A 25,995-nucleotide genomic window follows, 5' to 3' on the forward strand; every position below is an offset into this window, starting at 1 on the left:
TAGCATTCTGTATTTGTTGGAAAAACTTTTAAACCGCATGGGATACATTGAGAGTTTGTGGGTTTGTAGGAGTGCATTTATAAATCTCTGATGAAAAGACACTTGGGGGTTGACGTTCTTGTGGATGCTAACAACTTTGACCTCCATAAATCCATAGCTAAGCAAACAAATGGAGCAAATTTAACACCCCTGTGAGGGTTCCTCAGGGACCTTTCAAAGTTAAACCACTGCAAAACCTCAAAGCAAGAAGTTCGAAAGAACTTGGTGAAGCTCCCAAGGGTCTTCAAAAGTGGCTGGCATTGACTTTCATTGGCTTTCAGGTATTCATTCGCCCCCTGCTGGTGAGAGTCAATGAACAAATCCTTTCGGTCACAGTCTCCATCACTAATTCATAAATTTACAGAATAATCACTGGTCTCCAACAATAACATTATCTCCCATCTCAATTTTATCAAAGACCACCTGGAGGATCCAAACAGCAATTGGTGCACTGGAGCAAAATGAGCCAAAACAAAAGTTTAAAGTGTCAGTATCAATAATAAATGTCCCACAAAAACAAAACACAGCATTCCAGATGAAGAGCCTCATCCTGGGCCTGACATGTGGTGTTGGGAGTATTCAAGGATGTTCTTGCGCTGCTCCAGCAAACTTTACAGGAGAATGTCATTGTGTCAGGCAGTGTGCCTGTGCCAAATGGGTCACGATGAAGAACAACGATCTGAAAAACACATGTAAGGAGCTGTGGCACAACAGGTAGAGCATGTGCTTGGTTTTTGACGATACGAGTCCAAACTGCATCATGTGCAAATACATTTCCCCTAATATATTCCCAGAATTACTCCCTCCCTTGACTGTCCTATATATTAAAATCCAAAGACCATAAATAAAATGCGCTCAAATCTACAAGGGTTGTAAAATAAGAACTTATGCAATCTGGAACGACTAAGTTAAATGGAATAATTCACCTAATAAAGACAGTTCTGTCATCATTATTCAGCCTCATGTTTTTTCAAACCCTATGCTGATACTTTCGCTTGTAATTTTAACCCTAAAGCCTACTGTCTTGAAACACAAATCGACCCCTTAATTATTAACAAGATCAAAAATTTGCTTAAAATCTGTTGTACAAATTCTACTACATCCCTTTTTTCTTAAATCATACTGAAACGTGAGTCTCAAATATGATCGGCAGGTTTTAAGGACCTTTTTGGTTTATCTCTTAATAGTCATTAAATGTTTAAATGTAAATAAATATTTTTTTAGAAATCCTGTCCATTAAAGCATATGATATACATTTCTGCTGTGTTTTGTCTTTTTGCCAGAAGTGTTCACTATAGACTGTTATTAATTGAAGAAAATGTGTAAAGATTTTTACTTCCACAGGAGAAATAAATTCATATGAGGCAGGAAATATAAATTCATGGCTGACATGAGGACAAATTATATTTTTAGGACACTCACTGCTTTAAAGGAAAATGAATGTACCCACTTAAAATGTTACATGATCTGTAAAGAATTCACGAGTCAGAGGAAAAGCTGGTGTGCATGACTTTATCAACATGCAGGTTTGGTTAAAGTACTTTTTCCCATTTCACAGGCATCATTTCAGACAGGCTACATCTCACAGAAACATATTACAATCCATAATTTAACAAACTCTCATTAGTCCAATTGCTTTTTTCTCTACACTTTAATGCTGAATCTCCACACAGATCCCTGGGTGGTCCGATTTACTCTTTTAAGATTGCTCACGGCGGTACACATGTAAAATCTCTCTGTAAAACCTTTTACAAACTCCAGTAAGAAAACAAGACTCGGAGTAAATAAATTAAACAAATGGGCTTCAAAACAGTCCTGCACGTCTTCATTCCATAAATTGGTTGAGAAATGTTTTCATTAAGGACAAAGGCAACACATCCCTTCTGAGAACAATATTCCCTCACAAGCAGGTCTGTTCACCGCTTCCCAAAACCAGTTTAAACTCCACTCCTTGTTCAACCAGCCTGTAATCAGAATTGGTAAACAAACTTTTACCTTTAAAATCAACTAGAAACAGCATGCACAGCTCTTTTGCTTTGGTATGTCATGTACATACTGTAAAGGTTCAGGAGTGACAACTGTATGGGAGTGTTTGGAAGTCAGCTTTGTAGAGCCAGGGTTGCCAGGTCTGCATACAAAAGCAGCGCAATGACATATATCCCAAATAGTATATATTTTACAGTAATCTTTTTGAAAACCACTATATGATAGTGATCATAAACACATCTCAAAGGTTCCTTACCAGTGGCTGTCCTTCACAAAACTGAACATCTAATGCAGATATGTCACTGTTAGAATATCAAATATTTGAATACGAGCATTTCAGCAAAACATTTATGGATAAGTCAAACTATAACCAAACTTTAAATCTATCATTTTGAGCCATACAATGTGTTGTTGGCTTTTGCTACAAATATACAGTGCCACTATTTCTTGTAAAAAAAAACATACAAACTAACTAACTAAAAAAAAAAACAGATTTGGCAACCCTTTTGCAGAGCGCAATCTTGAAGAGTTGCCATGTCCACTTAAAATAAGCAAGGCTTCTTATAGTCTTATAGACATGGGTATGTTTTAACTCTGTAAACACTAATGAGTCAAAACATACCCCACAAATACAGAAAAGACAAATGTTGTCACTATCTGAATTTCTGGAGGAAATTCGGCAATAGAATAAGGAAAAAGAATACAGTTTTTATTCCCTTTAAATGACTGAAGTGTGTGGGATCAGAACAGGATTAAGCAGTAAGGGGCGAATTTAGCTGTGATGTGTACTACCGGGTCTAATGGCATAAACGTACGTACCTTGGTGCACTTTTTAGCGAGACACAAAATATGTACCAATAAGTACATTTCCAAAAGAAATGAACACGCTAGTAAAGCGTCATTTTTGCACACTTACTTGAAGAATGTCATGTTATGTCTTCAAAACAATAATAATATGCGGGATATTTGAAAACCGATGCTTTGGTAGGTAAGCATCACACACATCCAGCTTCATATCTATGGGTTTTCATAGACGGTAGGTGACCAGTGACTTACCATTGACCTTATGAGACTAAACGGCCTCAGCTGTCCTCTGATGAGCAGGTGTGGTTCGATTACTTCATAATGCTCCAGCGTGTCGTGTTGATTCGAATAGGCAGCTGAAAAAAGAGAAAACGAGTGTGTGAGTCCTCCACTAAAAAAGCACAGCACAAAACTAGAAACTGGATTGACTGATAACACCTAATCACCGACTAACTCTGCTGAGCACAGACTATAGTCGCAGATAGTCTTTATTCAATCCACGCTATTTATAAATCTCTTTTACATTTGCATTTGCAGCCTGCTGCGGTGACATATGAACACTACATTGCTAATCAATGCTTTCGAACATCAGGTCTGTCTTGACAACGATCTCCTGGAAACTACGTCTATTTCAGCCCTGATTCGATTTCCTGTGGCATCATCTAGTAATATCACATCACACATTCATATCAAAATATCTCAACCAGCCTGCCTCAGCAAAATTCAGAGAATCAGCCACTTTAAATTAAAATAGTTAAAAATGTTACATTAAAATAAAATGGCAAAATTAAATATTTGTATCATATTTCTCACTTTTTTTGTTGCTCAAAAACTGCATAATGAACAATAATATATTTTTCAATTCAGTATAAATGTATAATTATATATATATATATATATATATATATATATATATATATATATATATATATATATATGGAAATTAGAAATAATAATACAGTAATACATATACACATATACAATACATATACAAAAATATACACACATCACTTATTTATAAAAATTATTATATTTTATTTATCTTTATTTTATTATTTATTTAGAATTTTCATTGTTAATTTTCTATACCAGCACAGCTCACTAAAATAAAAATATATAATAAATAAATAAAAATATGTACCTTGCTAGTAATAAAAAAACATAAAACATTTAATAAATCATAAAAATGTACATATAAAAAAAAAAAAAAAAAATATATATATATATATATATATATATATATATATATATATATATTAATTATATATAACTTTCCTATGCCTATTTCCTATTCCTATCCTTCATATGCCACAAGCTCACCCAAAAAGTAGTTCCTGGGAATTAAAGTCAAATGAAGTAGCAACACCGTTTTTGGACCAAAGCCTTTGGGTTTTGCACAAGCATAAGCAAATGGTTTCCTCCCAGACAATACACTTTACTGCAGAGACATCAACAATATAAACACATTTACACTCACTGAACTCACTGATGAAAACAACACACACACGCACATCAAGCATTTATCAAGAATGACACCAGCAGCGCATTTTGTTAATCATGCATAAAAACACTTCATTATGCAGTGACAGCGAGATGTTAAGAGCGCAGTTTACAACACAAACTCACTGAACGTCCAAACAAAGAGTTCACTAGCTTCTCCATGCTACCCGTCTCACTGATTCGTCTTCATTAAAGCTCTATAAACAACTCAAACATCCTCTCTGCAATACACACGTTCATAATGCATGCGGCTGAGAAATGAATGGCAAACGTTGTTCATTTGCATTTTAAATGAGCATTTTAAAGCACACATCCAACATGACAAGTATTTACAAAGGTAACCGATTACATGAGCCAGACTGGCCAGGTTTCAACTTCCCAGATTTGGCCGTGTTTTAACGCTCATGTAAATAGTTCACATTTTTGACCTGTCTGACCCACGGTCTCGTCTCACAGGCATCAAACTCCTCTGTTCTGTCCTTCGCAGGTCTTCCTCTCAGATAAGTCTGCTTTATGTCTGATACTAGGGCTTCCCTCTCGCTGAAAAGAAACAGAGGCCGTGGACAGATAACGTTGTGAAATCTCTTGGTCAGCACATTTACAGACTCTTTTGAAACACTCAAACAAACACCGACTGGCATCCTTCACTTTAGCCTCAGACAGACAGTTCACAAAAAATAAATCAAATTTGGTTTTCAATTTGAATCTTTTCAGCTGACTTTTTGCCCCAAAACCAACGATACTGAGTAGGTAAGTATATATAAAAGTTTTTGGTCAAAAGATTTTTGATAATGATTTTTTTTATAATAATCTTTTTGCTTACCAAGGCTGAATTCATTCATTCATATAAAAAAACAAAAATATCAGTCTACAGATATATGCAGCATTTTTTATATTTTTTTTAAATGATTGTGCCTCCTAATATTTATTTATATGATTAAATATGATTATATTATTTTATTTTTATAAAATGATTATATTATATGATTATATTATTTTTATTTATTACATTATTTATATTTATATATGATATTTATATGATAAAATGTAAAAGTTGAAATTACATTAATGTATATATATATATATATATATATATATATATATATATATATATATATATATATATATATATATATATATATATATAAAAGTTCATTACAGTCATACTAACATTGTCAACCTGTCATTAACAATTACATTGTATATTATATTATTTTTATTATAGCATAATTTACATCATATTTTATAACCATATTTAATATTTAAAACATTATATATATATATATATATATATATATATATATATATATATATATATATATATATATATATATATATATATATATATATATATCAAAAAATTCCGTTTGTACTCAAATGAATAAGTCAAAGAAACACAGAAAGTCTAGTGTAACTCGAGCTTTAACCGCTACACCGAAATCACCAGTAAAGGCTTAGGCTGTATGTCTAACGGCTGATGTAGAATTAGCCATAATTTCCACGGCAATAAAACTGATCCTAAACAATCAAGCCCAGAGGCCGACAGATCCGAATCCAACAGCAACGAGCGAGGCTCCGAGGTCAGCGTGGGTGACGTCACCGTTTAACGAGCGCGCGGGCGACGCACACGTGGAATCGCCATCACGTTCTGCCTTTGAAGACGCCGCCCACCTCGACGGATATTGTTAGCGGGCCTTTTAATGTGCGTTTGCAACTGGAGGAAAAAGAAAAAAAAACAAGCGATATTTGTTCGTTTTAGAAACTCCTGCTCTTGCGGTGGAGCCGTAGAGAGTCAGTAAATTACTGAAGTTACAGCAGCTGCGGCTCCGGAGCTTATTTACATTCTCAATAAAGCGGAGCGAGAAACTTCTGCTATTACGCTGTTATTTATACATCTGCAGCAGAGTCAATAAAGCGAAGTTATGTGTGTTTCTTCTTTATTGGCTGATCTTTTGTACTGGATTTATGAGAGCAGATGACTGAATAATAAAGGTATAAGGCCCAGAAATTGTGTGTCGTCGCCAGATGTAAATAGAATCAGTGCTTTTATTCCACTGCGTGAAGTGCTGCCTTGAAAGTACACACTGGGTTTGTGTGAACAAGTGACAGTTTTCTGCCTTGATCTGGGAAACGCCATGAAGTCCAGTGACATTATTTCTGAGGAAACGCCTCCAGAGAGAAGTAATAAGGATCTCATAATGATTTGTAAAAAATCTAACCAAATCAAATCAAGTAAAAGAAAAGGAAAACCATTAATAATTTCTAAATTAATAATTATTAGACATTTTTTCATAAGTGGCTAATTAAATGTTTATAAAACTATTATAATTAAAAAGTCCTGTTGCATAAAAAAAAACATATTCTAAATTTGTAAAACTAAATTTATAATAATAATAAAACATTAAAAAATTATTAAAAATAGGATTTTGTATGCTACATATTGTTTTCATGTTTATTTTAGAAATGAAATTTAAGTTCTAAAAACATGTATACAGCATTTAAAAGCATTTATTTATAAAGATAATGTTGTTTAAATAGTATCGCATAGTTATTTTTACAATTTAAAAAAAGGCAATGAATGCTATTGTTTAGCAGTAACAGAATAAAGCGGTGATTTAAAACAGACAAACTCGCTAAGACCATCTTAAAGAAGATTTCCCAGAATGCTTTAGTTCTGTCAAGTCAGCATCCATCAGGCCTGTTGTTTCGATCTCGAGTTTTCGGAGCATTCTGTAGGTCTGAGAACTTCGCGACGCCAAGATGCAAGAAACGGCGTCTAATCTCCAGTGGGAGTCTGAAGCAAAGTTCACATGCAGCATCTTTGTCTGACATCTGGACCTGAGGGGATGTGAGGGAAAACATCTCCAAAAAATTAATCATGCGTTTCTGGCCCACAACCACTTCAATATAACAACCACAAACCCCTTCTAAAGCCTCAGCAGTACAGAGCGAGCAAACGCCCCCACACTCCTCCTGAACACCCAGTGGGCTGTTTTCTGTCTTACACAAGCCCTCGATATGACAGCCTGTGCAATAAGAACCATTTCCTCACGCTCAGATGGAGCACAAAATCTTTCATCCACCTCTGATAAAAGTCTAATTTCACTCAGAGCTTAGCGTTTCCCTCAAAGCAGACAGATCATCTTTTGTCTCTCCTGCTGCTGAAGAAAAAAAAGCTTATGTTGTGTTTTAGATGCTAGTGTGCTAGTTTGACCTAACTAAGCTAACCAGAATTGCCACCAGCTTAACCACCTGACCTTCTGAAAATACACCTTCTGCATATATATGACAGCGCTTCCCGCGCATAGACTTCACATGGGGGCCACCCAGGTGCTTAACGCGCCGTATAAATAGCACGCAGAATAAAAGCGAAAAGTTGTGGTATAGATACTCCAAAGCTTTGGGCGTTTATGGGTAGGATTAGGTTTGCGGGGCAGATGCGTATCATATGTACTTGCGAAAACCACGTTTCATCCTGCGCCAATACATTTCGTGACATATGCCCGCGAAAACTACGTATATATGTATGCGTGTCACATATACAAACGCCAAAATATTTTTTTTTTGAGTTTTTTTTGAGTGACACAATTTTGTTTTTACTACTATCATGTGTCGCTTTTTTTTATTAATGAAACCATTACGCGTTTCGTCTCGACCTGTTGTCATCCCCACAGACAATCTCCATCGTTTCCCATAACTTGATTTATTTATTTCCGCTGCCATCAGCGCACGCGAGTACGACGTTAGCAACATATTGCTATATTGTTAGCAATATAAACATTCAGGCTAGCTAACGCTGCTAACATGCTAATGGTTTGTTATTTAGACGCAGACAGCACGCTGAATGAGACAAAACCGTAATATAGCCAAAACCACAGCACATAGTTGATATATAGTCAGATAAATCGATTTTATCAGTCGATGTCACGATTATGAACCAGGGTTTAAGGAGTAGGGTTAGGGTTAGTTAGGTGAGGTTAATAGTGAGAGCCAGCCCCGGTTAACATGCAGTCTAGTATCAATGGGTCGCGTTTACTACTTATACTTTTACGTTTTATGTATGTATATCGTGAGAAGCTTTTATGGACATTCAAAATTCAAAACGCAAACTCGACACAATGACGTAATTAATATGCGCGTTAATATGTGACGTCACCTGCCGCCAAAAGTCTCACAAAATCTGTATATAGTTAATTTGCAAATCATGTGTTTTCAAAAATCATGTGTTTTTAAAATGTCATTATAAACATAAACCAGAGTAAATAAACAAATACATTACTTTTCGTTTGCAAAGCATTTATTCACTGCATAGCTTTTTTTAGATATCCAAAGTATTTATTTCTTCATAGAACACCCATTATAGATAATTATATCATATCCATCAACTATAACTACATACATCATAACTATATGCGTGATATACACTGTTGCTTAGAATTACTTGCACCAAGGGAAATATTTTGATTATACCATCCACGCTGTGCTTGTTACTGTAACAGCATGCATAAACCATCCCGGCGGTCAGACCAGAATTAAACTAACACTGACTGGCAGAGATATCTCAGACTCAGGCAGACCCCAAGCAGTAAGCGGTCACACTCATAAATGCGCATTTAAGCCATGACAAAAACAAACCAACCAGTAAATGATAGCTTTAGCTGGTCTTTCCAGGAAGGCTCGGCGCACTGTCCTCTACTACAGTAAGTAATTTTGCAGCTATCCAGGTAGCGCTAATGGTCGTCTTTGAAAACACCTGCTGGCTCGGCGACGGCATCTCTGTGAGAAAGCCACTCAGCTTGTTCACATCCCGCTGCTGTACTGCATTTGATTAAATATGAAAAACACGGCCGCGGGCGACACGCTGATGACTCTCCACACGAACAAAGAGAAAAATAGAAGAAACAGGCGCCGCGTAGAAAACACGGGCCACGGTCCAGATAGCTGAGCGAGACAAAGATGCAGGAGAGAAAAAACACGGTTTGTGCCTCCGGCGGGTTTTGGAGAACTCGCTCGACGAGAGCATGAAGATCCCAGCGCTGCACGACAGCTCTCGCCGAAGCAAACAGAAGAAAACACGGCTTCTGAGGAAAACGAATCAGAATCAAGCTCGTCTGAGACAGATGATGGTTAACAGCTAACGACGGGCCTCCATCTCTACCAGAGGAAACAGGAAGTTGTCCGTCGGTGCTGTGACGTCCGGCTTACGCTGAGTAATGAAATAATCCACCGCTACAGATGAACGGAATCAGTGCTGCTGCTCGACCGTGTCGGGATAAAGGGGGAAATCTGCAGGAAAACACGCTGGGATTTACTGAAATACCCCCAAGAGAACTTGCGTTTCTTTGAACGGGTTCATGTGAGTTCAGGGCTGCAGATGTTACAAGCCGAGAGAGCTTGGTCAAGGCAAACAGGCTAAATATAGCCAAGCTGCAGAAATGAAACGTTCAAAGGAAATAAAAAACGCAAACGAGCGGCGTTGTTTCGCAAAAATATGAACCATTTTTATGTGCCATACCGCACGTTTCGCCACAGTTTCCACCGAGTGGTGCTAAAACACAGCTTCATTACGTGAACTCGGACATGTATTGCGGTTCAGAATTAAAATATCTGTGGATTTGTTACTAAATGTTAAAGCTCTATGGTGCTGGAAATATGCCCTACACCAAATCCGACCCTAAACCTGCCTGATAGCGTTAACAAATGCACAACTGATATAAGGGCATTTGTTGATGCAACTGCGATGCCATTCAGCTTCCTTTCGCACAGATTTGAACAGTTTTGTTGTTTGAACTGCCTCTAGGGTTCATTCCTTTTGGAAACTGCATTGATGTGTACTTGTTGGTACGTATTTTGCATTGCATCGGATCAAAAATATAGCAATCAGCATTGCCTAATTCAAAAAACAAACGACTCCTATGAACTGATTCCAGATTAAAACAGTCTAATGAATTTTTAATAGTGTGAGGCAAATACATTATTCAATCTGTGTAGGTATCTGTTATGAGCTAATTCCTTTTAGCGAATGAAAAACAAATGACTCTTATGAATTGAAACCAGACAGAATCAATCTGACGAATCACATCACCACATTCATCCCTCAGGCTTATAAACACTCAAAACTTGAAAACGTATCCGCCAATGCTTTGTGAAGTCAATTACAGTTGGGTTGATAAGCTTTGCTTGCGTCTCTGCTTCAAAATGCAATTCTGCGTCCGGTTTGCCACCTCTTTTCGAAATCCCAAACGGAATCGGAGCTTCAAAGCGTTCTTAAAACAATTCAAATTGTTCAAATCCTGCCTTCTGTGTGAGAGATAGTAAGAGTGATGCTGACTTTAAACATCATCTCCGGACATCACTCTTATCTCATTAACATTCCTCTCCTCGTTCTGATTGTGATGTGAGAGTTTATTTTGGCCAAACACCAGTTCAAACAGCTCAGGCTGCAAGACGACACTAACCAAACGCACAAAGGTCCCGCCGGTGACATCAGGGTCCAGATACGGCCCCAGGACCTGTGATTTCTGTTTACATGTTACTCTTAACAGCAGCTGTTTTTGATGAGCAACGCCAAATTAGATGGATTTGGGCACTTTTGAGGCTTAATGCTATTGATCTTATTGTGCACAACTAGTGCACATCTCCTCAATAGGAAAAAAAAGCTTGCCATTTATCAACATAACTTTCAAGTTCCCTCAAGGCTCAATTCTAGCATACGTAACATCCACTTTTCACAGTCCCAGCAATCCCGATGAACCAAATCGAGCTCTGTCCTATTTTTTTTTTATTGAATATCTTGTTTGGCTGAGAAATGCATCAGATTGCAGAAGTAAAAAGGCTCGAAAACGTTTCATGGTGATCTAAAAACGCTCTTGATGTAACATTAGAGGTTCTTCAGATCAGCGCATTTGCTTCTGGCATCGTCTGTTAACGCGAAAAAGAAGCTATAAGATCTTTTGAAGAACCAGAATATAAGATGTGACAAGATGGCGCCGTTGAGTTCGGCTGCCGTCCACGACCGCTCCGCAAAACTTTTTGTTTTTCTTTTAATTATTAGTATTTTGGATAGTCTGCGCGGTTTTCTTTATATAAGATGGCTATCACTAAATATGATCGAGCCACTCTTATATCTATTGGTGTACAATGCACCCAACTTTCGCCGTTTTTAAACCCGGACCCATGTTGGCGGAGCGAGATCCTGGCGAAGACAAAAGGACGCCGACCCACACCGGCGTCCACGAGGAAACGAGCCGGCGTCAGGAACAGGTTGAGGGCACGCTCACACCGCGCGCCCCTACCTAGTGTCCTGTTAGCCAACGTCCAGTCTCTGGAAAACAAGCTCGATGACCTCAGGCAAGGATCAAGTTCCAGAGAGACATTCGGGACTGCAACCTCCTCTGCTTCACCGAGACATGGCTGAACCCAGCGGTACCGGACCACGCCATACAACCGCCGAGTTTTTCTCCGTTTACGCATGGACAGAACAATGGAGTCGGGAAGAAACGGGAGGTGGAGTGTGTCTGATGGTGAACAACCGCTGGTGCGACAGCGCCGAGCGTTGTCCCTCTTTCACGCTCCTGCACACCAAACCTGGAACTTCTGACCATCAAATGTCGCCCTTTCTACCTTCCACGGAATTCAGCTCGGTCATAGTCAGCGCCGTTTATATTCCACCTCAAGCGGACACGGACGCTGCAATATGGGATTTACACGACCACCTCACAACACACCAGACACAGCACCGGGGACGCCGCACTCATTGTGCTGGGGATTTTAACAGTGCAAACCTCAAGCGCGCACTGCCGAACTTTCACCAGCACATCACCTGCCCCACCAGGGGCGAAAGGACACTGGATCACTGTTACACACCCTTCAGAGACAGCTACCAGGCAAAATCATTCCCGCCGTTTGGTAAATCGGACCATGCCGCCATTTTCCTCGTACCTGTTTACAAACAGAGGCTGAAACAGGAAGCCCGGTACAGAGAGGAGGTGTCACGCTGGACTGACCATTCGTGGCCGCCTGCAGGGACGCTTTGGATGCGCGAGACTGGGCCATGTTCAGGTGTAGCTCCGAGGACGTCAACGTGTTCACGGAAGCGGTGGTGGGATTCATCGGGAAACTAGCGGATGACACGGTAGAGAAAACCGTCATCAGGACGTTTCCCAACCAGAAGCCGTGGGTAGACAAAACTATCCGCGACTCTCTGAGATCCCGCTCCGCAGCCTATAACACGGGGATAGTCACCGGGATATGACTGAATACAAGGCTGCGTCGCACGGCGCGGCGCAGAGCGGTAAAGGAGGCAAAGAGGCGCTACGGGAGGAAACTTGAGTCACAGTTTCAACACAGTGACTCTAGGAGCCTTTGGCAGGGACTGAGAAACATCACGGACTATAAAACGTCAACCTCCAGAGTGGAGAGAGCGGATGCTTCTCTGGCAGACGAGCTAAACACCTTTTATGCTCGTTTCGAGGCTGCAGCTAATCACGCTAGCGCCGCTAGCGGCATGATGAACAGCACGCACGCCGAGAGAGCCGGAGAGGAAATCGCGTTCACCATTTCGGAGCACGACGTAAGGAGGGCATTCAGGAAAGTGAATACCAGGAAGGCAGCAGGACCTGACGGCATCACAGGTCGGGTTCTGAGAGCCTGTGCTGACCAGCTAGCACCGGTGTTCTCTGAGATATTTAATCTCTCCCTGAAACAGTCTATAGTCCCCTCATGTTTCAAAGAGTCCATCATTGTTCCTGTGCCGAAGAAACCTCAACCATCTTGCCTAAATGATTACCGCCCTGTAGCTCTGACGTCTGTAGTGATGAAGTGCTTCGAGAGACTCGTCAGAGACTTCATCACAGCATCACTACCGGACACACTGGACTCACTACAGTTTGCTTACCGCCAAAACCGGTCCCACGGAGGATGCCATCACACACCTCCTCCACACAACCACAAGCCACCTGGATTTTAGGAAAGGGAACTATGTGAAAATGCTGTTCGTGGACTATAGTTCAGCGTTCAACACCATAGTTCCTCCACGCTCACCTCGAAGTTGGAGGTCCTGGGACTCAGCCCATCCCTGCGCCACTGGATCACCAACTTCCTAACTGACAGACCACAAGCCGTACGGATGGGAAAACACACCTCATCCTCCCTCACTCTCAGCACTGGAGCCCCTCAGGGTTGTGTTCTGAGCCCCCTGCTGTACTCGCTGTACACACATGACTGTGTGGCCACTACAAACTCCACCACCATCATTAAATTTGCTGACGACACTGTCGTGGTGGGCCTTATCTCCAACAACGATGAGATGGCCTACCTTCAGGAGATCAACAACCTGGAGAGATGGTGTCAGGAGAACAATCTGCTCCTGAACGCGTCAGCAAAACAAAGGAGTTAATAGTGGACTTCAGCACGAAGCAGGTGCGCTCTTACCATCCCATCAAGATCGACGGGACCCCAGTGGAGAGTGGACAGTTTCGGTACCTGGGTGTTCACATCACGCAGGACCTGTCTTGGTCCTGTCACATTAACACCCTGGTGAAGAAGGCCCGGCAGCGCCTATACCATCTGAGGCGCTTTAAGGGACTTCAGACTCCCATCTCAGGTGCTCAGGAACTTTTACACCTGCACCATCGAGAGTGTCCTGACGGGAAACATCACCTCCTGGTTTGGAAACAGCACCATGCAGGACAGGCGAGCCCTTCAGAAGGTGGTGCGGTCAGCTGAGCGCACCATCCGCACTGAGCTCCCTGTGCTGCAGCACATCTACAACAAGCGGTGCTGTACCAGGCCAGGAAGATCGTGGAAGACCTCAGCCATCCCAACAATGGACTCTTTTCTCTGCTGCGTTCAGGAAAGCGCTTTCGTTCCCCTGAAGGCAAACACAGAGAGAATGAGGAGGAGCTTCTTCCCGCAGGCCATTCGAGTCTGAACCAGAGAACACCCAGCACCTAATTACCGGGATTCCGATGTTCACCCTCTTTCCCCAGATACTCGCCACTTACTTTGGACAATTGCACTAGCCACTTTGCACTGGACACTCGCACAGCCACTTTACATTTTATTTTTTTTTTTTTTTACACTACACTTATTTACATTTTATTTTTTAAACTTTGCACACTTTTTTATACATATTTTTATACATTATTTTATTTTATATTTATATATATTTAAATTCTGTTTTTCTGTTTTCTATTTTGATGCTGGACAGTTGTAAAAAGCATTTCACTGCATGTCGTACCATGTATGTATGTGTATGTGACAAATAAAATTTGAATTTGAATTTGAATTTGAATTTGAGATGTTTCAGAAAGAACGAGCGTCTGGCATCAAGACAGGAAATAATACTTTTTCCGCTTCAACTGTTATCGCGTCAAAACTTTTAAACTCACGCACGCCCTTCAGAGCTTCTGTAATAGTGCTACACCATGCGAAACACAAAATGCCAGTAGGTCAGAAAGAACAGAGCGGGACATGTTGAGGTCCCCGGGTGAATGAGACGCCCCCTGCTGGCCGGTCAGCGTGACCTCTGTTCCAGCTGATTCAGAGCGTTTCTTATCAAGACGTTTTGTGTGAGAGAAAGCGGCTTGTACTAGTCATTCATGTTATAAAGTGCACATGCGTGTAATTCTGGTATATGCCAGCTGTGTGCCACATGCTCAGACGAGAGCCAGAGGAAGAGTAGGTCTCCGCAGCCGCGTTTAATGTTCACAGCTGTGGGTGCATGTCGTCATGAAGGATCCACAGCTGAGAGTTTCCATACTTAGATCATAAATGAACCTCCTGTGCGCTTAAAAAGACAGTTCATACAAAAAAGAAAATCCTGTCTACGTTCACTCACCGTCAAAAGTGTCTTTCTTCTGTTGAATACAAAACAAAATACTTTCTCATAACCAAAAGGATGACGGTAGCCATTGACTTACATAGTATAAAATATATTCTTGGTATAAATAATAATGACAGAATTGTAATTTTAAAGTGCACTGTGCCTTTAAAGTCAACATGCAACAGCATTTACTTCTAAAAATATAGTGTAAACATGATATTTGATTAGCAAATTGAATAAAAAGCACATTTACTGAACTGCATTAGCGTGATCGATAATGATACTAATGTTTTTTGATGGTTGATGGAGTCTTTCTTAGAGATGCCAGTGACCAGTGGCTGATATGAAGCCAATAATATCACACTGCTTAAAGAAATTAAAAATGTGTACAAGAAATGCTGAAATGTATTTTGATTTTACATATATTTAATATTTACTAAATAAGATACAGTTTGAAAATTATTATTATATTTTTATTGTATAAACTAGTACAGTTTCATTTACAAATAAATAGTTAAAATGAATAAAATATATAAAAAGGAAAGAAAAAAATTAAACGATCTGCCAAGTCTTTGTGCAATTCTATTTTATCAAATAAAAGATGAAATTTTACACCATAGAGAATGATAACGACATGATTGTGACATATTGGCCAAATGAATAAAAAAAAAATCAAAGAAGTCTATTTGTCTTTACTAATAATAGAGAATCAAATGCCGTAATGCTTTTTTGCATAACGTTTAAGGTCAGTGCACACTGAAATTTTCACACGCTGTCACCGAAACTGTCGTCCATCATAAAAAAAGCTTTGATTTTCTACACTTTGGCATTCATAACAAGCATTTTGATAGGAAAGGGTGATGAATACCGAAAAAATGCAAATGAAATGGAGATTTTTCTTCATTGTCAAAATACGAGTCCCGCTTCTGACATCAGCCAAACAAAACAACACAACCCTTATCGGTCCATGGTGATAATGACAAAAATGGCAGATAATATAAAATGTTAACCGCTATATTGGCCATGGGAATGTATATATCGGCGGATCACTAAACGTTGTACTGATTACTGTCTACACACACAGGAGGTCCGGGGGGCTTTTTGGACATCTGAGAGCTCCAAGACCACCTGCGCTTGGCACACGCAGATGCAGCAGCATATGCCCATTGAGAAGAGCCAGAACCACGCAGAGAACCTCACATGACCTTTAGACTAGGCCAGGTCACATGGTCAGCTCTGCTGCTCAAACAAATCATGACATCATCTCTACAGAACCAACTCCATTCATTCCACGCTGTTCTCGTTTCCGTAGCAAGATTGAGAAGAACGCTACTTCAACTACATCAGTTTATTTCTTATTTTGATTTAACGATGAAGCCCGATAAACGTTTTATCAAATCTCTTTTACTTAAAAATAGTATTTTTTATGTTCTGTGCAGATTCACACAGTCACCCTAATCATTCTAGAAGGACTAATACTTTAAGTAATCTGTTATGAAAGCTTCTTCATTTCATAGCAATCCAAATTACAGTTGCTTTCCGCCAAAATATCGTGAGGCCCAGAAGACTCTAGATTTTAAATGCATTGCTTATATCTGCTGCTTTCTGAGATCGCTAGTAGCACATTAGCCTAAAACACTTGGAATAAATGCGATTTCTTGGATCTGTAGTGCATTACTTTGTCCTGCTGTGCAACTTCTCTATTTAAGATGTTGAAGGCCACACATGAAGCATTGGTCGTGCTCTGGGTAAAGTTTGTGACGGATCATCCGCGTCCCACCTGTGTACGCCGTGAGACCCCCTGAGACCACCTAAACCTCAGCATCACAGGACCCAATGATCCGTGATTCCACACACATGGAAGAAGCCAGGGGAAATGAGCCATGCCGAAGGCCGAGGGCTCGGCTCAGGTATGTGATGTGGCAGATGAGACCGATCGTCCATCAAAATGCGGCACACATCGTATGAGGCCGTTTAATCCCACAGAGGGTCTCTAATGAAGGGTAAACACGCACAAAATACATGATTCATCACATCACAGGCCTCCATTTCCCACATCACAAGGACACCACGGCTACATCTTAAAATCTGGAATGAAATGCAATTATTTCCGTCCATTTTGACTGAACTAGATGCAGTTTATTCCACCACTGACAGCTGTTGAGTTTAAATCGCAGTGGAGCATTTAATGGAGACAAATGGACACTTATTGGCCACTAAAGGTCAGTGTGATCTGAAGAGTCTTCACACCTTTAAAGAAGTTTTTAATGATGTGTTAATGGTGCTGTAAAACAGGGGGTTCACAGTGGGGTTCAGAGACTCTTTGAGAGAAATTTCAGGGGGAAAAAGTAGTAAAACTTGACTTAATTTACCGAATTTGACATTGTTTGTTCCGTTTGGTTTTACATTCAGTTTTAAATGTGCAATAATAATTATTGTTGTTGTTATTATTAATATTAATATCATTGTTCTTGTATTCTATAAACGATAGGAACTAAAAATAAAGTCAAATAATTAGTTTTTATTATGAACTAAACGATATAATTGAAATTCTATATAATTATTTTTACACTATTATTTTTTTATTTAGATTAATAATTCATTTTAATAAATATTTGCGCTCTATATTTACACTACAATAATATTGAATATTTAGAATTAATAATCACAATAAAAAATACTGATAGATTACCTTTACAGATTACTTTTCCTATAAGAAGATAAAAGAGATCAAATCAAAAGTCAAACATTATTTTTATATTTAAAATGCATTAAAAATGAATTAAATAAAATCTTATGTTTTCATGCTGACTTTCCACTTTTAAGTGGGAAAAAATGACTTTTACTTCTCAGAAATTTGAATTTATAATGCTTCTTTGAAACACACCACCTTGAGCATCTATAATTAAAACCGAGAGGCAGTTCAAAAATATTCATAATTACTTCATGAAAGATCCCACAGAGGTGCACTGAAGCTAAAACTGACACCAAAAAGTCAAATTCTCATCCATTTCTACACAAATAAGTATTATCAACAATATCTAAACCATTCAACACACACCTACTTCAGTTCTGAAGAAACCACAAACCAGCCTCATTCATCTTTATTTAAAAAAAAATGCTTAATTAACAAATTCCAGCAACAACTGCTCAGTCCTATAAACCATAAAATATTATAATATTTTACTATTTCAATCATTATAATCGATGACTTAAGAACAGTTGGCATCTGTTTTTAATTTATTTAAATTCATGGCATTTCTGTAGCTTTATCATGGTACAACAAGGTCATCGATTCCCAGATGAACCGTTTAAAAGCAAACAAAAGTCTCTTAAAATAAAAGATCTTGACTGAAATAAGCAGTACATCCAAACGGTTTGCTACCAAATACTTTTTAACTTCGAATTAAAGTCCGAGCGTTTACACGTATCCATTCAGCAGATGAATTACGGTCATTCATCTCAGGGCTGGTTTGCCTCAAGCCTCTGAAATCCCTGTGGAGACAACGAATGAGAAAAGCAGGGCTGCCGAAGAGGTGGGCGGCCGCCGTCGAGCTTTATTGAGAACATAATCGCCTCTGCCCTTCATATAGAGAGGGTGAAAGGTTGTGGACGGGGTCAGTTGAGTTTAAACGTTTGACCGCTCTCTTTCCCTCTCATGCGTGCAGACGTCCTCTGCAGTGTTTAACCTACATGTGTGCGACTGTCCGTCTGTCTTTCATTAACCCCCCCCACGCTCTCAGCGCTCTGTTTTTCCAGGGTGTCTCTTGCTTTCTCTCTCTCTCTCTCTCTCAACGGTCCAGTGGCGTACGAACAGCTGCCGGTTCGCCTGAATCTCTCTCTGGCCGTCATGCGTTCAGCAGCAGATACTCAATCCCGTTCAGCTGTTTTCAGCCCCGCGCGATCCATTTCTGGCAGAGCGGATGAGCGCTTGCTCTCTCGGACCGTTAACGATAACAGAACACGAATGGGACGGAGCCAATGCTAAACCGAACTCATTCAGAGTGCATTTTGCCACTGTACTGAGACAGATATACCTAAAGAGAAAGAAAGCGGATTTTCCAAATCAGAACTTTTCTTGGGTTTTTGAAAATGACCTTTCATGGAGTTTGTAACGCAGCTCATCATTGAAACTAGCTGCTTTTGAAAACGAATCCCAATCCATTTCGTGTTGACGCCAAACGCGAAAGGCTAACTCATACACCCACTTCTTGGTCAATTCGCGTTGGTCTGAATTAAAACGCTAACTCATTCTTCACCAATAGGCGTTGCTTTTGGAGAATTAAAAGCTCACAAACACCGCTTCAAATAAACCCACCGATCATCGCAGGGGTTTGGGAAATGTATCGCTCGACGATTCGCTTGTGCGTGTGAAGGTGAAAATAAATGCATTTTATAAGAAAATGAAAGGGTGACCTTGCATGCATGTCAAGAAGTTGTTTGGAACACATAATATGAATCTTTTATAACTCATAATGGAGGCACTTTAAGCACAAAAGCTTTTGTTCTAAAGTTTTGATACGCCTTATACACACATTTCAATCCAAAACTAATTATCCAGATGATAATTAGAGACACGAACTGAACTGAAGGACCTATAACATATCAAAAACTTTTCAAATCAATCCATTTACCGCCATAATGGGGTATACACAACTCAATTTTTTGGTTTGCACGTTTTTTTTTGTTGCTGACGCTCATCAAGCCTGCAAATATCTGATGAAAGATACAGTAAAATCTATTATTACAGTAAAAAAAAAAATTACAAGATGCATTTTTGATTGTTATCAACGTTTAAAACGCTTCATGTTTGTGGAAACTGTGATTTTCATGATTCTCTGGTGAAGCAAAAAGTTACTCATCATTTATTTTGATTTACTTTTGATCATTTTAATCCATCTTTGCTTAATGAAAGCGTTAATTTTCTTCAAAAAAAGTCTCGCTGACCCCAATATTATGAACAGTGGCGCTTTTAATATTGGTATTCAGTGAGAAATAAAGGATTTCATTCATCAAGAGAACTAAAAGTGAACCTTTCGGATCAGAATGGAGCCAAACTGGAAAAAAAATTGCTAAAATATTTATTACCCATAACTATCAGCCAGTGCAGACAAACTTAAAACTGGCAAACATAATCTGACTATCATTAACCGCACTGATATCAGCATCTACACTGGCTATTGAATTAAACAACATGTTGCTTGACGATGGATAATATGCACCGATGAATCATTCAAAACAAGACCAGGAGCGTGCATTACGGCAGAGAACAGGGTCAATTTAGATTTCCTGTTAAATTTAATAATGCAAAATAACAGACGCTTCTGAACGGCATCTCTGCGACCCTCACGCATTTAACAACCGATCGTACCCATAAACCCAACAATCTCTGCAGACGCCTGCTCATAAAACCACGCCATTAAAGGTTTCCAGTCATTTTCCGCCTCCAGCGCCTCCATGCCGGACTCTGAAATCAGCCGCGCGGATGCGTTCGGCCCTCGTGAGACCGCGGGGAGGCACCTGTTCTGATAAACTCACTCATTAGCCTTTAACGACGGCAGTCAGGTAACCACTTCCTGTCACCGGCGAGGCGTATTTCACACCAGGGGGGAATTGTGGGAAGATGAGTTGCTGCGTTTCTTCACTGAGTGCATGAAAATCTTAAAGGTACAGTTCACTCTTTATATTAATCGGCCTTAACTACTACGAGTTTACATCAAAATATAAGTACAATGTACTTAATCATTGGTGTAAGAAAGGTCAAAAGGTCAACTATAAATGTAAGTACAGAAATTAACTATTTACATATATATGTACAATATATATGTACACAATAAGTGCATTGTACCAAATGATTCATTTGAAGTACATAGTAGTTAAGGCCATCTAATATAAAGCGAATAAATATAAAATATAAGCTTCCTTATAAATAAGGAACCATTTGAAGATTGTTTTTGGAAGTTATGCTCACCGATTTGATCCAAAAATAAAGTAAAAAGGGCAAAATTGTTAAATATCGTTGCAATTTAAAAAGAATTGCTTTCTATTTAAATTTACACAGAAATGTAATTTATTCTGAAACGTTAGCACCATTACCCAGTGTCACATGACGCTTCAGAATCATTCGAAACCACAGCATTTCTTTTCTATTAAATCTATTGTAGCAAGCTGCTTTTGATCAATTCAACGCGGCATTCGTTTCATTACAAAAAGCACGATGCTCCGCTTTCACAGGCAGCGCACACAAAACACCCTCACACCCTCACGCCTGAGCTCGACGACCCGTTATAAAAAAAGAAAAGAGCGCTCTGTACATTTTGCAAAACATCTGCTTTTGTGCTCGGCGGAAGAAGGAAACCCAGGCACGTTTGTAATGACACGAGGGCGAGCAAACGAGGAGGGTTTTCATCTTCTGCCGAACTCGAGCTTCAAACGTGAAGTGGCAGTGAGCTCTGGTTTTCCCACTCGGTGCGTCTGGAGGGAACGGGAGCGTTTGCAGCAGACTCGGGGACAGTGTTCTCTCGCAGTAGTCGACATCCTCTCTCTAACACGTGTTGGGGATCGGCGCGGCTTTGATCGCGCGTCTCCGTAACCTTGTTGTCACATCAACGGTTTCTGGTTTTACACCCCACTGTGACGGGCTCGTCTCTCTCTTCCTCTCTGTTCTTCTTCTTGACTTCCACCTCGCATCTTTCCGCTCTCATCTCGCCGGTTCCTCTGCTCTTTCCTCGTCTCCGCTCTCCCTCTAACGACCGACGGCGGTTCTTTGTGATTTAATCAAACGAAAAAACAGAATCGTTCTGGAGATCGAGAATTATCGATTGGCTCTCAAAAACTGTTTTTAAACATAAGCACCTTTTTTACAGTATGATGTAAATGGAAAAAGCTCAGCGACCGATAATGGTTTAATATTAATATAAAAGAACGGCTGAGGAACCGGATCGTAAAATAACGGCACAATGATGAAATCGGTGTCACTCTCAGGCAATCCCTGACTCGGATGAGTTTGTTTCTTCAATGTAGCATTGCATCACTGCAGTGAATGGGTGCCGTCAGACCGAGAGTCCGAACAGCTGATAAAAACATCACAATAAACCAGTTTTTTAATAAACGAAACCGTAGTTAAGACATTTAAACTTTAAACAGCAAAAACCCGTGCATTTGTTTAGAGCCGGCTTTGGCTTAATGGTTTAAAGTTAATACAACGTACAGATATATTTGCTTCTTACAAACTTCTCCAGATGCGGATTACTGTGATGTTTTTATCAGCTGCTCGGCCTCTCATTCTGACGGCACCCATTCACTGCGTAATGCTGCATCTCTCCAACGATGGTTTTGTGAAGCTCCACGCCTCCAGCACACCTGTTTTGTATAAGAGCTCTGATTCAATGAGAGTATCTGTGGCCGATCAAGCACCACGTCGCTGCAATGCTGTGTCATTTATCAAATGTGCCAGAGCGCACGCAGCGCGCTTGTTTCATTAGCGCCGCATGGTATAATCACCGCGACCGCGCCCACCAAACCCTCACGGAGACTCGTTTCATATCACTTACCGGTCCGTGATGAACGAAGCTTTTAACTATTAATGATCGCCGACATGCAATTAACTCGACCGAGCACACAATAACATAATCATCACTCGCACACAAATACATTTAGGAGGCAAAGAGAGACTGATTGTTTTCTGTGTTAATTAAGAGCACTTTACCAATGACGACGTGTAACTTAGAGAGAGAGAGAGAATGAAGGAAAGAAGGAAAAGCCTCAGTCGCTCGAGTTAAGTCTCCTTAGACCGAACACTATGGGAGGATATCAAAAATCATGGTTATTATCGTTAGGTCTTTATTACTGCAATATCGCACAAAGTATGCTGTAATGATTTGTGTTTAAAAAGCATAAAATGTATTATAAAAATACACAACGTATTCATTCTCTACACTTAAAAAAAGCCATAAATTGCATAAAATGCATCATTATAGTATTATGCTATCATACATAGGAGGAAATAACTCTTGGCCCTAAAGTAACCTTAATTTTCTTGGTTTTTGAAACAATCAATCATATTTTTTTCCAAAACAGCTTCATTTCCCTACAGTAATCAATCAATCGATACATGCATAGGCTTGAAATCTTTATAATGAACCCACAGTGGTCATCATCTGGTCACCAAATAGTGTATTGACAAACCACAAGTAATGAGAACGAGATCCACCACCAAAACACAGATGTTCTGTTAATGCCTGTCTCCAAAGAAGCTGTTCTGAGCATGTTCTTCATGCAGACTGTCCGACATGCATTAGTTGAGAATAAAACACTGCTTTAAGACACAAACTGCAAGGCTTTATACCAAGTAGCCTAAATGCAAGGTACCTGTCAAAATCCAAAGATTTGCGCCCGAGGCTAATTTAAGGGTCGTATTGTTTTAAATAAACAACTGTGACTTCTGCGTGCCCGTGGTGCCCACGAACGCCTGTCGACTAAGTAGGCAGCGTCTTGGTCTTTGAGCCGCAGCCACGCAGTCATGTGAAAGTTGTAAGCGCGCAAAGCAGTTGTAGTACGTTTGCTCTTACCGGCTGTGAACACGCTCCCGGCGCAGCAGACAGTCAGCACGCAGACCGCGGGCAGGAGCGCACGCCTCGGGCTGTACCGGGTGGACATGGTGCCCCACCGGAGATCCGCACCGACGATCCACGCGGGTCACGGCTGCGCGACCATAATATAGAGCGGGACGGACGGACGGCAGCTGAGGACTTCCGACACTTCCTGAAATGTGAGAGACTCTCGGAGCGCGCCGCACATCAGCTTTCCACGAGCGCACGAGCCGTATGAACTCAAGCGCGCGCGGTGAGTGTGTGTGCGCGTGTGTGTGCGCGCGGGAGCACTTTTGATTTTTGGATGAGGTGAAAACAGACACGACGGTAAAAGTTTACAACAACGCTCATTAACATTTGCTAACAGATAACGCACAGGAAGCCTCAGCTGACGATGCTCGGCCGGGTTACGGGGTGATCTTGATTAAAACTGTTGCTCATCTCATTTATCATGGAACGGGGCATGTAGTCACATAGAAAGTTGTTACCTTTTTGAAACCTGCTGTTCATTACCACCAGTTTTGAGATTTATGTTTTTGCTTTTGCATAATATGTGTTTGTGTGTATTTATTATGTATACAGTATATATTTAGAAAATATTAACATGTCTATATTTATATTCATATTATATATATATATATATATATATATATATATATATATATATATACATATATATATACACATATATATATTCAATTATAAATAAATATGTTTAACATAAATATAAATTTTTTTTCAAAAATGTATAAATGCATTTATCTATAAATAATAAATATTTTTATTATTTTTAACAATTTTGCATTTAAATTGCAGTTCTAGGTTATTTAAAAAGGACTTAAACAGTATTCTAAAAAATGCAGTTATTTTAATATAATTATAATAATATGTTTGTATATATATATATATATATATATATATATATATATATATATATATATATATATGTACACACACATTATATCTTCTATATGGAAAGTACATTTAAAGAGTGACATGAAAGGCAACAAACCACAAATTGATCAGTTCAATCCAGTAATTTATTGATTTATATATAAATTTATATATAATAAAATATTCCAATGACTGTTTTGTGTTTTTGGTGGTATCTTCCTTCCACAGCTGTGGTTACTTGTCTTCCGGTTGATTTCTCATGATATCGGTAAAGAAGCAAATTAATAATGCAAAAGGACTACTCTGTTTGTAAAACTTAGAGCCTTTTTTGAGCATTAAGTCTTCGTGTCCAGCAATGAATCACCACACACCCACGATGAACCTGTGCATTATTTAAAAGCTGAAACGAATGAAGAACACAAAAGGAAGCTCAGACTTCACACGCAGGAAAGACTCGAGCACAATAACAACATCAACAGCATTCGGTTTGTACGAGCGAACATCGTTTGGGAAGAGCAAAATACTGCCATTTCGCTCATTCTGTTTTTCAATTGCCCTCGTTTCAAAAAGAGCAGACAGGAATGGATCCAACTTCAAGAGACGGCAGGAATCCATTTGAAACACGTCCTCTTCTCAAAGAGCGTCCTGTAGCTGGAGAGAAGAAACAGACTTCACCGTCGAACCTCCACGGCGACAGCGATTGGCTTAAAAGAACGACCCAATTAAGTATTTATGCGTGAATGAGTGTCAGAGTGAGAGAATAAGTCGGGATAATGATATTACTTAATGCACGTCACTGTCCACCAGAATTATTTTCATGAATTGCTCATGGGTCACTCTGAAACAGAAGCAATTTCACATTTCAAATAGTTATATTTGTCAGATAAAAAAATGCATGTATATCGATAAAAAAAACAGGGTTAAAAGATGATTATGAGAACCCTACAAAAGCATTAAATAAATTGTATGAATTAACATAAAGATAACTAGACTAGATTTTCACGTATTTAAGCAAATGCCTTTAACAGCCCACAGTAAAAATCCTCAAAATCCTTACTCGCATGTTAATGAGGAACACAAAAGGACCCATTTGCTAGAATAGCCCTGATTGGCCCCCGAGCTCTTCGTTGATGTAATTCAGAGGCCTGGGATCGTCCCCTAGCAGCTGTCTCCAGGTGTTAAACACACTCCAGACCAGCTCCTGCGATAAAGCACGGTCACTTTTCACCATATACGTGTCCAATAAACTTCACTGCATGCTTTCACCTGTGCCATCCATTCACCGCTTTACGATCGATTACCTGTGCCGTCTCCATTTCAGCTCTTGAAGGAGGGGTCTGGCTCACGGACCTCATC

The 25,995-nt window shown here is 39.6% G+C and overlaps 1 pseudogene; it reads right to left on the bottom strand.

Moving 5' to 3' along the window:
- LOC122355156 overlaps positions 1 to 24,045 on the bottom strand; it is a 98,281-nt pseudogene extending 74,236 nt beyond the window's left edge.
- Between the last annotated feature and the right edge of the window lie 1,950 nt (positions 24,046 to 25,995).

This window comes from Puntigrus tetrazona, chromosome 12 (assembly GCF_018831695.1).
Source record: "Puntigrus tetrazona isolate hp1 chromosome 12, ASM1883169v1, whole genome shotgun sequence".
Lineage (NCBI taxonomy): Eukaryota > Metazoa > Chordata > Actinopteri > Cypriniformes > Cyprinidae > Puntigrus > Puntigrus tetrazona.